Source organism: Salvelinus sp. IW2-2015, linkage group LG9 (assembly GCF_002910315.2).
Source record: "Salvelinus sp. IW2-2015 linkage group LG9, ASM291031v2, whole genome shotgun sequence".
Lineage (NCBI taxonomy): Eukaryota > Metazoa > Chordata > Actinopteri > Salmoniformes > Salmonidae > Salvelinus > Salvelinus sp. IW2-2015.
The window spans coordinates 26,379,373-26,391,795 of record NC_036849.1 but is presented as its reverse complement, the minus strand read 5'-3'; the positions used below and the strand labels follow the sequence as shown (position 1 = coordinate 26,391,795).

At 41.8% G+C, this 12,423-nt stretch overlaps 1 protein-coding gene across 2 annotated transcripts in view; it reads right to left on the bottom strand.

The window, feature by feature from the left end:
• LOC111968882 (prepronociceptin-like) overlaps window positions 1-12,188 on the bottom strand; it is a 41,497-nt gene extending 29,309 nt beyond the window's left edge. For both annotated transcript variants that reach the window (XM_023994816.2, XM_023994815.2), the window contains exon 1: window positions 12,103-12,188. The gene's annotated coding sequence lies outside the window, so the exon portion shown is untranslated. The remainder of the gene's footprint in view (window positions 1-12,102) is intronic.
• Window positions 12,189-12,423: the final 235 nt, after the last annotated feature.

Genomic DNA, 12,423 nt, shown 5'->3' with positions numbered 1-12,423 from the left:
ATCTAAAACAAAAATCCAAAAAATCACATTGATGATTTTTAAGTAATTTAATTTGCATTTTATTGCCATGACATAAGTATTTGATAACATCAGAAAAGCAGGAACTTAATATATTGGTACAGAAACCTTTGTTTGCAATTACAGAGATCATACGTTTCCTGTAGATTCTTGACCAGGTTTTGCACACACCTTCTCCAGATCCTTCAGGTTTCGGGGCTGTCGCTGGGCAATACGGACTTTCAGCTCCTCCAAAGATTTTCTATTGGGTTCAGGTCTGGAGACTGGCTAGCCAACTCCAGGACCTTGAGATGCTTCTTACGGAGCCACTCCTTAGTTGCCCTGGCGTGTGTTTTGGGTCGTGTCAATGCTGGAAGACCCAGCCACGACCCATCTTCAATGCTCTTACGTGAGGAAGGAGGCTGTTGGCCAAGATCTTGCGATACATGGCCCCATCCATCCTCCCTCAATACGGTGTAGTCGTCCTGTCCCCTTTGCAAAAAGCATCCCAAAAGATGATGTTTCCACCTCCATCTTCACGGTTGGGTAGGTGTTCTTGGGGTTGTACTCATCCTTCTTCTTCCTCAAACACCGCGAGTGGAGTTAGACCAAAAAGCTCTATTTTGTCTCATCACGACCACATGACCTTCTCCCATTCCTCCTCTGATCATCCAGATGGTCATGGCAACTTCAGACGGCCTGGACATGCGCTGGCTTGAGCAGGGGGACCTTGCGTGCGCTGCAGGATTTTAATCCATGACGGCGTAAGTGTGTTTACTAATGGTTTCTTTGAGACTGTGGTCCCAGCTCTCTTCAGGTCATTAGACCAGGTCCTGCCGTGTAGTTCTGGCTGATCCCTCACCTCCCTCATGATCATTGATGCCCACGAGGTGAGATCTTGCATGAGCACCAGACCGAGGGTGATTGACCATCATCTTTGACTGCTTTCCATTTTCTAATAATTGCGCCAACAGTGTTGCCTTCCACCAAGCTGCTTCCCTATTGTCCTGTTAGCCCATCCCAAGCCTTGTGCAGGTCTACAATTTTTATCCTTGATGTCCCTACACAGCTCTCTGGTCTTGGCCATTGTGGAGAGGTTGGAGTCTGTTTGCTTGAGTGTGTGGACAGGTGTCTTTTAATACAGGTAACGAGTTCAAACAGGTGCAGTTTAATACAGGTAATGAGTGGAGAACAGGAGGGCTCTTAAAGAAAAACGAACAGGTCTGTGAGAGCCGGAATTCTTACTGGTTGGTAAGTGATCAAATACTTATGTCATGCAATAAAATGCAAATTAATTACTTAAAAATCATACAATGTGATTTTCTGGATTTTTGTTTTAGATGACGTCTCTCACAGTTGAAGTTGTACCTATGATAAGATTACAGACCTCTACATGCTTTGAAGTAGGCAACCTGGAAAATCGGCAGTGTATCTAATACTTGTTCTCCCCACTGTAGGTGGAATGGAAGGGCTCGAGGTCAGGTGTGGGAAACCGATCTATCACAAACCTCACCACATCATCAACTCACACCCCGTTCACACTATCACCAAACCACTCATCATTCACCATCATTGACACCATCATTCTACCATCATTSACAMYGTCATTCTACCATCAYTGACACCGTCATTCCAACATCCTTGACACCATCATTCCACCGTCATTGGCACATCATTMCACCATCATTAACACCATCATTGACACCATCATTGACACCATCAATGACACCATCATGCCACCATCATTGGCACACCATTCCACCATCATTGACACCATTATTGACATCATCATTGACACCATCATGCCACAATTATTGGCACACCATTCCAACATCATTGACACCATCATTCCACCATCATTGACACCATCATTCCACCATCATTAACACCACCATTCCACCATAATTTCACCATCATTGACACCATCATTCCAACATCATTGATAGCATCAGTCACCATCATTCCACCATAATTGACACCATTGTTGACACCATCATTCCACCATCATTGACACCATCTTGACACCGTTATGCCACCATCCTTGACGCCATCATTCCACCATTATTAATACAAAAAAAATATTATCTGTGATGTGCTAGATGCATTGTTGAAGATTGATGTAAAAAAAATCCACTGGGGCTGATATGCTTGATYCRTTGTTGCTGCAGCTCTCTGGCCCCCTGATTGTTGAATCTTTAACACATATGTTTTACCTGACGATTATATCTGGTACTATCCCCAAGGTTTGGAAGGCGGCCCATGTACTCCCCCTTCACAAAGGTGGTGACCTCTGTGACCTAAATAATTACCGCCCTATTTCTAAACTTTCTTGCCTAGCTAAAATATTAGAATCCTTGATTAATTTTCAGCTAAGATGTTTCTTATCTTTGAATGTATTCTAAATGTGCATCAGTCAGGGTTTAGACCAARTCATAGCTCTATCTTTGCTGCATCCCTAATTATAAATAATGTGGTTAACYGTATGGACAAAAGGCAACATTGTGCTGCCTCTTCACTGACCTGTCAAAGGCTTTCGATACTGTTGATCACTCACTGCTAATTCAGAGGCTTTCCTCAATTAGCCTAGACCTGGCTGCATGTAACTGGTTTAAAAATTACTTGACAGATATAAGTCAATGTGTATCTACTGATGGTGTTAAATCAGGWTTCCTGGATATTACGAAAGGTGTACCACAGGGATCAATTCTGGGTCCTGTATTTTTTTACAGTTGACATTAACAACTTGTCTGTAAAAACATTTTACCTGCACTTGYATGCCGATGATACTGTTGTGTAGGCTATTGCCTCCAAAGTTGACCAGGCACTATCTGAAATACAGCCTGCCTTCATTGTATTACAGAAAATCTTTATTGACCTGAAATTAGCATTGAAATCAGGTAAAACTAAGTATATGTTGTTCTTTAGAGCGCATAAAAATAACAATGATGATTTAAGCATATGTACTTTAGATCGTGTTCCTGCTTACAAATATCTGGCCATCTGGATAGATGAAAAGCTTTCTTTTAAACATAAGAATGAGTGTGAGTCTTAGTCACAGGCCAGCTCGTGGGAAGTGACAAAGAGCTCTTATAGGACCAAGGCACAAATAATAATATAATAATAATCAATAATTTTGCTTTTTATTTAACCATCTTACATATAAAACCTTATTTGCTCATCGAAAATTGTGAATAACTCACCACAAGTTAATGAGAAGGTTGTGGTTGAAAGGATGCACATAACTCTACAATGTTGGGTTGTATTGGAGAGAGTCTCAGTCTTAAATCATTTTCCACACACAGTCTGTGCCTGTATTTAGTTTTCATGCTAGTGAGGRCCGAGAATCCACTCTCACATAGATACATGGTTGCAAAGGGCATCAGTATCTTAACAGAGCGATTTGCCAAGGCATGATAATCTGAGAGCAGCCCAATCCAGAAATCTGTCAGTAGCTTCTGATTAAATAAAAATKTCTCGGAACCGCTTGATGCAATTTTGATGAGGCTCTCTTGTTCAGATATCGGTAAGTGGACTGGAGGCAGGGCATGAAAGGGATAACGAATCCAGTTGTTTGTGTCATCCGTTTTGGGAAATTCCCTGCGTAAATGCACACCCAACTCACTCAGGTGCTTCGCTAWATCACATTTGACATTGTCCGTAAGCTTGAGTTCATTTGCACACAAAAAAATCACACAATGATGGAAGACCTGTGTGTTGTCCTTGTTAATGCAGACAGAGAAGAGCTCCAACTTCTTAGTCATAGCCTCAATTTTGTCCCACACATTGAATATAGTTGCTGACAGTCCCTGTAATCCTAKAATCAGATCATTCAGGCGAGAAAAAAACATCACCCAGATAGGCCAGTTGTATGAGAAACTCGTCATCATGCAAGTGGTCAGACAAGTGCAAATTATAGTCAGTAAAGAAAACTTTAAGCTCGTCTCTCAATTAAAAAACGTGTCAATACTTTGCCCCTTGATAACCAGCGCACTTCTGTATGTTGTAAAAGCGTTACATGGTCGCTRCCTATATCATTGCATAGTGCAGAAAATACACAAGAGCAGGTGCCTTGCTTTTTAACAAAGTTAACCATTTTCACTGTAGTGTCCAAAACGTCTTTCAAGCTGTCAGGCATTCCCTTGGCAGCAAGARCCTCAYGGTGGATGCTGCAGTGTACACAAGTGGCGTCGGAGCTACTGCTTGCACTCGCGTTACCTCCCCACTATGTGTCCCTGTCATGGCTTTTGCGCCATCAGTACAGATACCAACATGAGCAGCAGCTTTGTTTGGCTACATACGGACCGTTAGTGGAATTCCTGTGAGAGAATAACGGTTAATGTGATTGAATGTTAACTATTTGACTAGGCTACCTGTATTTGACATTGTGTTGTTATTTCGCTGAACACWAGATGGTTTAAATGTATTTTTGTCAGTGAAATGAGGCTACTCAGGCGAGAAGAAAAACTCACCCAAATGTATAGCCCCGTTGGAAAATATAAATGGACTGTTTGAAAATGTGAAGAAAAAAATGTGAATCCCATTTTTATTTGGCGTACCCCCAATGGCATTGCGCGTACCCCTGGGAATACCTGCTCTACATAGACATGTCTTATATGTGCAGAAAGCTTAAATTCTTGTTAATCTCACTGCAATGTCCAATTTACAGTAGCTTTTATTATTCCACTATCATTAACGCCATCAGGCGCATTTCATCTATCACTAAAAGTCAATGAAGATGAACCCACAATCTGAACGGACCAACAAATATGGACAAATGACCATACCAAGGTGAGAACATTGTGAACCTGATGTGAAAATCTATCAATAAACCATAATATAATTATTAACCTAACATAGTAGGTGTAAAAGAAACACCTGAAACTAGATCCCCTACATACTGGTCTTTAGGAGAAGGAAAAAGCTGTCAGGGGAGGTTATCTTCTGCTCTGTTTAAAACTTCTCTAGGGTAGGGGTTAGCATTTGGAATTTTGGATGAAAAGCATGCCCAAATAAAACTGCCTGCTACTCGGGCCCAGAAGATATGATATGCATATAACTGGTAGATTTGGATATAAAACACTCTAAAGTTTCCAAAACTGTTAAAATAGTGTCTGTGAGTATAACAGAACTGATTTGGCAGGCGAAAACCTGAGAAAAATCCATTCAGGAAGTAGGATTTTTTGGGGTTTTGTAGTTTTCTATTCAATGCCATTACAGTATCCATTGACTTAGGACTCAAAATGCAGTTCCTATGCCTTCCACTAGATGTCAACAGTCTTTATAAATTGTTTCAGGCTTTTATTCTGAAARATKAGGGAGTAAGAGCAGTCTGAATGAGTGGACCCTGCCGTGCCTTTCATGTTTACCTTTTATATTGACGACGTTATTGTCCGGTTGAAATATTATGGATTATTTAGGCTAAAAACAACCTGAGGATTGAATACAAACATCGTTTGACATGTTTCTATGAACTTTACGGATACCATTTGGATTTTTTGTCTGCCTGTTGTGACTGCGTTTGAGCCTATGGATTACTGAAGAAAACGTTTTTGGATATAAAGAGAGACTTTATCAAACAAAAGGAACATTTATTGAGTAAATGAAYGTCTTCTGAGTGCAACCATATAAAGATCATCAAAGGTAAGTGATTAATTTTATCTCTATTTCTGACTTGTGTAACTCTTCTACTTGGCTGGTTACTGTTTGTAATGATTTGTCTGCTGGGCTATGTTCTCAAATAATCGTAAGGTATGCTTTCGCCGTAAAGCATTTTTTAAATCTGACACCGTGGTTGGATTCACAAGAAGTTMATCTTTAAACCTATGTAAAATATGTTTTGTTTTCTGAATTTTTATAATGAGTATTTCTGTATTTGAATTTGGCGCTCTGCAAWCTCACTGGATGTTGGCCAGGAGAGGTTACCCTAGAGAGGTTTTAACCAATCCAGTAAATGTGGAGGAGTAGATGCAGGCTCTTTTTCCATCTCCMCTGAAATCTGGAACATCCGGTTGTTAGAGACTAGTCAGAGGCTACATAACTATACACTGTCTTATACAGATGTAGGATCTTAATTTGATCACCCTGTTGCAGGCAAACTTTCCTGCAATGCAGGAACTTTTAGACTTCTAGTGTATTTGAGGTTTCTGAATTGAATTTCCCTTACGAAAAATGTATCAACCCCTACAAAAATGTCCATTAATTATAATCCACATAATAATTCACATTTCCTGTTGTTGCGGGATTATTTTCCTGCTGTAGCAAACTGGCTCAAATTAAGATCCTACATCTGTATTTAATAATAATAGCATAACACACCTGACTCAGACCTGCAGTGATGCTGTGAAAGGCAGCTGCAGAGTTGATGTGATGTGACACCCGTGATGTGGCAGACAAAGAACACCCCTGTCAGGAATTGAGGGGTAATGGACACAAAGTCCTCACCCACCGCCGTTTCCCCTCCAAACACATCTTGTCGCGTGTCATCCTGTTCAGCTCCTGTTTTCTCCAACAAGGAAGAGCCACTTAGGAGAAAAGAAGAACAACGCTTCTTTTCATTATCTGCTTTTCAAGGGAGATTCAGGACTCTTCTCAGTAGGTTGTGTAAATGGGGTGGTGTTCCAGAAGGCACGACGTAATGAAAATGAGCGTTCTTATTGGATGAGTTAATGTTGCATGTCCCTATTTCAGTGTTTTAACATGTTTTCTTCCATTTCGTGCCTATTGAACACATGACCCAGGACACAACTTGTTGGAATGGGTTCTCAATTGGGGCTCTGCGTACTATAGGCTTATGCAAAACATAGTGTTTTTTTATTTTATTTCTCCCTCAATTCATCCGAGATTTGTAAAACGTATCCAGTATGGCATCCATATTAGGAATGCAGTTTGATGACTTTCAAATAGGGATCCCTTTAGTCTTAAAAAGGTTATTTTTTCTCGAGCTGAGTGGCTGCCTTCTACTGCCGGTAGTAGTACTATACAACTGATCCACAACTATACGGGAGGGTTTCCAACAACTGTACAACTGTTACAAACTAGCGTAACATACACCATGTCACTGACATAACTCCAGAGTAGAACGTATCTTGGTCCTCTATCTGATGCTGAGGCCCGTTCAAACGGTTGCACAGAAGAACAACAGAGAGCTGATCAAGAGCTAATTTCACAGTTTCCTCAAATCTGTGTCGTGCCGGATGATGAGAGCTTTGAATTATTTTGCCCCCAGGTCTGAGGAGGCCGCATCTAATTGTCTTGAAATCCCTTTAAATCACATTTACACACTCCTCTCTCTTTCTCTCTCTTTTACACACACACACACACACACACACACACACACACACACACACACACACACACACACACACACACCACACACACACACACACACACACACACACACACACACACACACACACACACACACACACACACGAGCAAGTTTTGTAGGCACGGAGGTATGCACACAGGCACACGCCAGTCGAGCAAACATGCACACGCACACCAGCCAGTCAGGTCATTGACATGACAATCGGCCACTAGGGGCAATAGTGAGCGATGTTACCTTCAAGTAGGTTTTGGTTTGTAAGCATCTGCCTCTGATATCAAAGGTCACATGTTCGAATCCTGCAATAGAAAGTTGGTTATGAGATTTGTTTTCAGCCTATCCCAAACCTTAACCCTTACCATAACCACTCTGAGTTAATGCCTAAACTTAACCCTAACCTTACCTTACCATAACCACTCTGAGTTAATGCCTAAACTTGACCCTAACCTTACAAATTTGAGTTAACGTGTAAACTTAACCTTAAACACTTCAAAATTTGACGTTTGAGAAAACATGGAGGAACGTCTAATTCTTGACGTGAGACTGTGAGAGCTGGTTCACACACACACACACACACACACACACACACACAACACACACACACACACACACACACACACACACACACACACACACACACACACACACACACACACACACACACACACACACACACACACACACACACTCTTTATCTCTTTCTCTGTGTCTAATCAGAAGACGCAGACTAAGTGGAGAAAACCCTTTCCCTGAGACGATATTATCCGTCTACTGGGTTTCACCCTGGGTCGTCTGTGCACCGTAAAGCTGTAAAAGCCCACTGAGCTAAAGGCTAAGCATTTGCTTAGGCAGCTAACGCAAGCATAATTTGAAACACAGCGTATATATGGAGTATCTTCTGAGAAAACTAAAAGGCTAATTTGATTGAGTAGATTTCCATTGTGCTCTGAAACCTCTATCTATAATGAAGTTTGACCGATAGCAGCTCCAGTCAATTTGTAGCTTTGAACCTGACCTCCTGGGTCCCTCTGTGCCTTCACCTCTCTCTGGAAACTGCAATATTCACCCCCCGATTAGCCTTTATCTCCCACGGGGCAGCTAGCCATGTACAGCTTAAGCCTATAATCAGTTGAAAGCTAATCCTGATTGACTCCTTTGAACAAACCCAAATTGATATTGATTGATATTCAAAGAAAACCCCCTCCATCAAACCACTGTTCAACCAGGTATGGAATAAGCCTTTAAAATAATCTAGGTAACCAGGTATAGATTACGTTTATAATCAAAGCAAATTAAAAGACAGGAATTAAACTGATCCCGATTAACCCAATATTGGCTTTAGTAAGGAACATTGTATAATTTCTAAAAGAAACCATGTCCATCAAATAGCAGACAATTCTGATTCTATGTCAAATGAATGACAGAGGAACAAAAACTACAGATGTGGGATCTTAATTTGAACCAGTTTTTGAACCTCAAATACACTACAGGTTTTACATTTCCTGCATTGCAGGAATGTTCTCCTGCAACAGGGTGATCACATTAAGATTCTACATCTGTAGAGGACCCTGAGCACCTCACTAACACTCTTATATTGAATTAGTTCATTCAGGGTCGGTGCAGTAAGGCTTGTATGTTAACCCACTGCACTGTTAACTGTCTAGGGCTTTCCTCTCATTCACAGCACCAGAATAGCTCTAGGCAGTAAATATAATTCTAGGATGGGAGAGTGGGGTAAATTGAGCCAAAGAGGTAAGTTGAGTCACCCTTGTTTCTAGGAAACCATACACAAAATTAATAATTTGACCAAATCTTTTTTGAAATAGGTCATAATTGCATGGAGTCTGTGAAGGAAGAAACCACATGGAAAAAAAGTGGTCAGCAAGTTAGGCCCAAAAAACGGACTTTCACCAAATCAAATGAATGTATTGTGTTAGAGGTTTCATGATGCTTGTATCTAAACCAAAGTAGATAATTGTAAGATTGGTCTATACATCATTTGGGGTCTCTATAAGCTTCAATATGAGGTCCTAAACCAGCATGAAAGTGCATCCTTGAAGCTGTGTGGGCTAATGTAGTCAAAACGTTTGCCTTGGGGTAAGGTGAGACAATTTAAGTATTTCATTCAGTATAGAAATTTGTAGTCGGCTTAACTTACCCTCTCCAGCAGCTTAACCTACCCCAAGGCAAACAAAAAAGTGCCAGGAGATCACTTTTTTTGGACAAGCTATGTTTTCAAAACTGTAATGTCTACATGAATTCATATTATTTCCAGGGATACACAACATCCTGAAATATATGTAGATGTTTGTTAGAAAGAACAATATATTGCCCTTGACGGAGTGATGCTGAATGTATAAAAGGGCTCAACTTACCCCACTCTCCCCTACTGTGAACAAACGATTTATGGACTTCAGCTGTAGATAGCCCCTCATTAAGTGGTGGTGGTGGTCCATTGACAGAACACACAAAGTGAGTCCTGGAAAGCAACAGAAACTGCCCCCGGGCTTTAGCCTAAGTCATGGGCAGCTATGTGGTTAGTTCTCTGCCGTCATCAGATCATCAACAGGAAATTTCTTTGCAGACAGTATTTTGCACCGAAAGCATAAAGATTTAACCTTCTCCCTGGGGTGTTAACTGTGGAAAATAATAGTCTTGCATCGTCTCGGTGGAGATGCATCGATTTAAAGACCAGGGGATCAATAGAAGGATAATGAGAGTGATGGGAGAAATATGCTCCTGTCAAGGGTCAGGACTTTAACTGTGTCACGAGCACCAAGAACAGCGAGAAAGAGCACAGAAAGAGAGAGAGCACAGAAGAGAGCGAAAGAGCACAGAAAGAGAGAGAGAGAGCACAGAAAGAGAGAGAGAGAGCACAGAAAGAGAGAGAACCAGAAGCGAGAGTGAGCAGAAAGAGAAGAGAGCACAGAGAGAGAGAGCAGCACAGAAGAGAGAGAGAGAGAGCACAGAAAGAGAGAGAGAGAGCACGAGAGAGAGAGAGAGAGAGAGCACAGAAAGAGAAAGCAGAGCACAGAGAGAGAGAGAGAGCACGAAGAGCGAGAGAGCACAGAAGAGAGAGAGCACAGAAAAGAGAGAGTGAGCACAGAAAGAGAGAGAAGACAGAGAGAGAGAGAAGAAGAGAGAGGAGAGACAGAAAGAGAGAACACAAGGAAGAAGAAAGCACAGAAAGAGAGAGAGAGCACAGAAAGAGAGAGAGAGACAGAAAGAGAGAGAGAGCACAGAAAGAGAGAAAGAGCACAGAAAGAGAGAGAAACAGAGAGAAGAGCACAGAAAAGCGAGAGAGCACAGAAGAGAAAAAGAGCACAGAAAGAGAGCGAGAGAGCACAGAGAGAGGAGAGAGAGCAAGAAAGAGAGAGAGAGCACGAAAGAGAGGAGAGGGAGAGAGAGCAAGAAAGAGAAAGAGGCACAGAGAGAGAGAGCACGAAAGAGAGAGAGAGCACAGAAAGAGAGAGAGAGCACAGAAAGAGAGAGAGAGAAAGAGAGAGAGAGCACAGAAAGAGAGAGAGCAGAAAGAGAGAGAGAGCACGAAGAGAGAGAGAGCAAGGAGAGAGCGAGAGCAATAAGAGAGAGAGAGGCACGAAGAGAGAGAGAGCACAGAAGAGAGAGAGAGAGAGCACTGAATGAGAAAGAGAGCACAGAGAGAGAGAGCACAGAAAGAGAGAGAGAGAGCACAGAAAGAGAGAGAGAGACACAGAAAGAGAAAGAGAGCACAGAAAGAGAGAGAGCAACAGAAAGAGAGAGAGAGAACACAGAAAGAGAAGAGAGCACAGAGAGGAGAGCACAGAAAGAGAGAGAGAGAGCACAGAAAGAGAGAGAGTAAGAGAGAGATATAGCACAGAAAGAGAGAGAGAGACGAAAGAGAGAGAGAGCAAGAGAAGAGCGAGAGAGAGAGTGAGAAAGGAGAGCACAAGAGAGAGAGCACAGAAAGAGAGAGAGAGCAGAAGAGAGAGAGAGACACGAAAGAGAAAGAGAGCACAGAGAGAGAGAGACACAGAAGAGAGAGAGAGAGACGAGAAAGGAGAGATACAGAGAGAGATAGAGCACAGAAAGAGAAAGAGAAGACAAAGAGAGAGAGAACACATAAAAAGAGAGAGAACACAAAGAGAGAGAGAGAACACAGAAAGAAAAATAGAGCAAATAAAAGAGAAAGAGTGCTCGGTTTAAGCAGTGACTGTGTAGCAGCAGTTACTCTTGTACACATCGCGAAACTCCATGAAGAATATACCATACAACCCAATGAAATCATTATCAAGATAAAATATTGCCATGTTATTTCACATTCTAACTTGATGAATAAAATCCAAAGTAATAGTACTTTCTTCTCCTTAGCAATGTATTGTCCTCTCCTTATGTCTTGATATTGCATCAAATAAATCTGTCTAATCTACCAAATTGTTGCTCACTTACTGTGTGGTTTTTATTTTCCTTTTTAACTCATTTGTTTCAGTGGCATTCTACATGCTTTACCTGTAAATACCTGTAAAAACTCCTGCATACTTCAGCAAGAACCCAGAGAGAAATTCTACATTGCTCAAACTGATAACTAACTAACCCTAAAAACACAAGCCACCCTATAAATAAACCAACCACCAGAAGATAAGCTGCACTAAGCTGTTTGGCAACTTCTCAGGTTTAAAACTGAACCCAAACTCCTTCAGTATCAGCCAGGGAAATGTCCCAGCAACAAATCAAGCCAGGTGAGTTCCCCCCCCCCCCACCCCCACCGTAAGCCAAGCCTGAAGGTCTACGGTCAGTCTTACCTGAGTACTATAGAGGAGTTTGGGCGCAGGTCCTTTAAGTGATTTTGGTCTACAGTGCAGCAGCTCTAGTTAGTGTCCTGTCTTCTTTCTCAGTGTATTTCATCTATACAGACAGGCTGTTGCTCAGACCTCTTATAGAGGGGCACACCCCTCCCTTTGGTGCTGCCCCCTGCATCCCCTTTTCACTTTCATCACAGAGAGGAGGGGGATGGAGAGAGTGGAACAAGAGAGGGAGGGGTTGGAGACTTAGAAACAGAGAGCTAGTGAGAGAAAGAGGGGTTGCAGACTTCGAGACAGAAACCTAGTGAAAGAGAGAGGGGT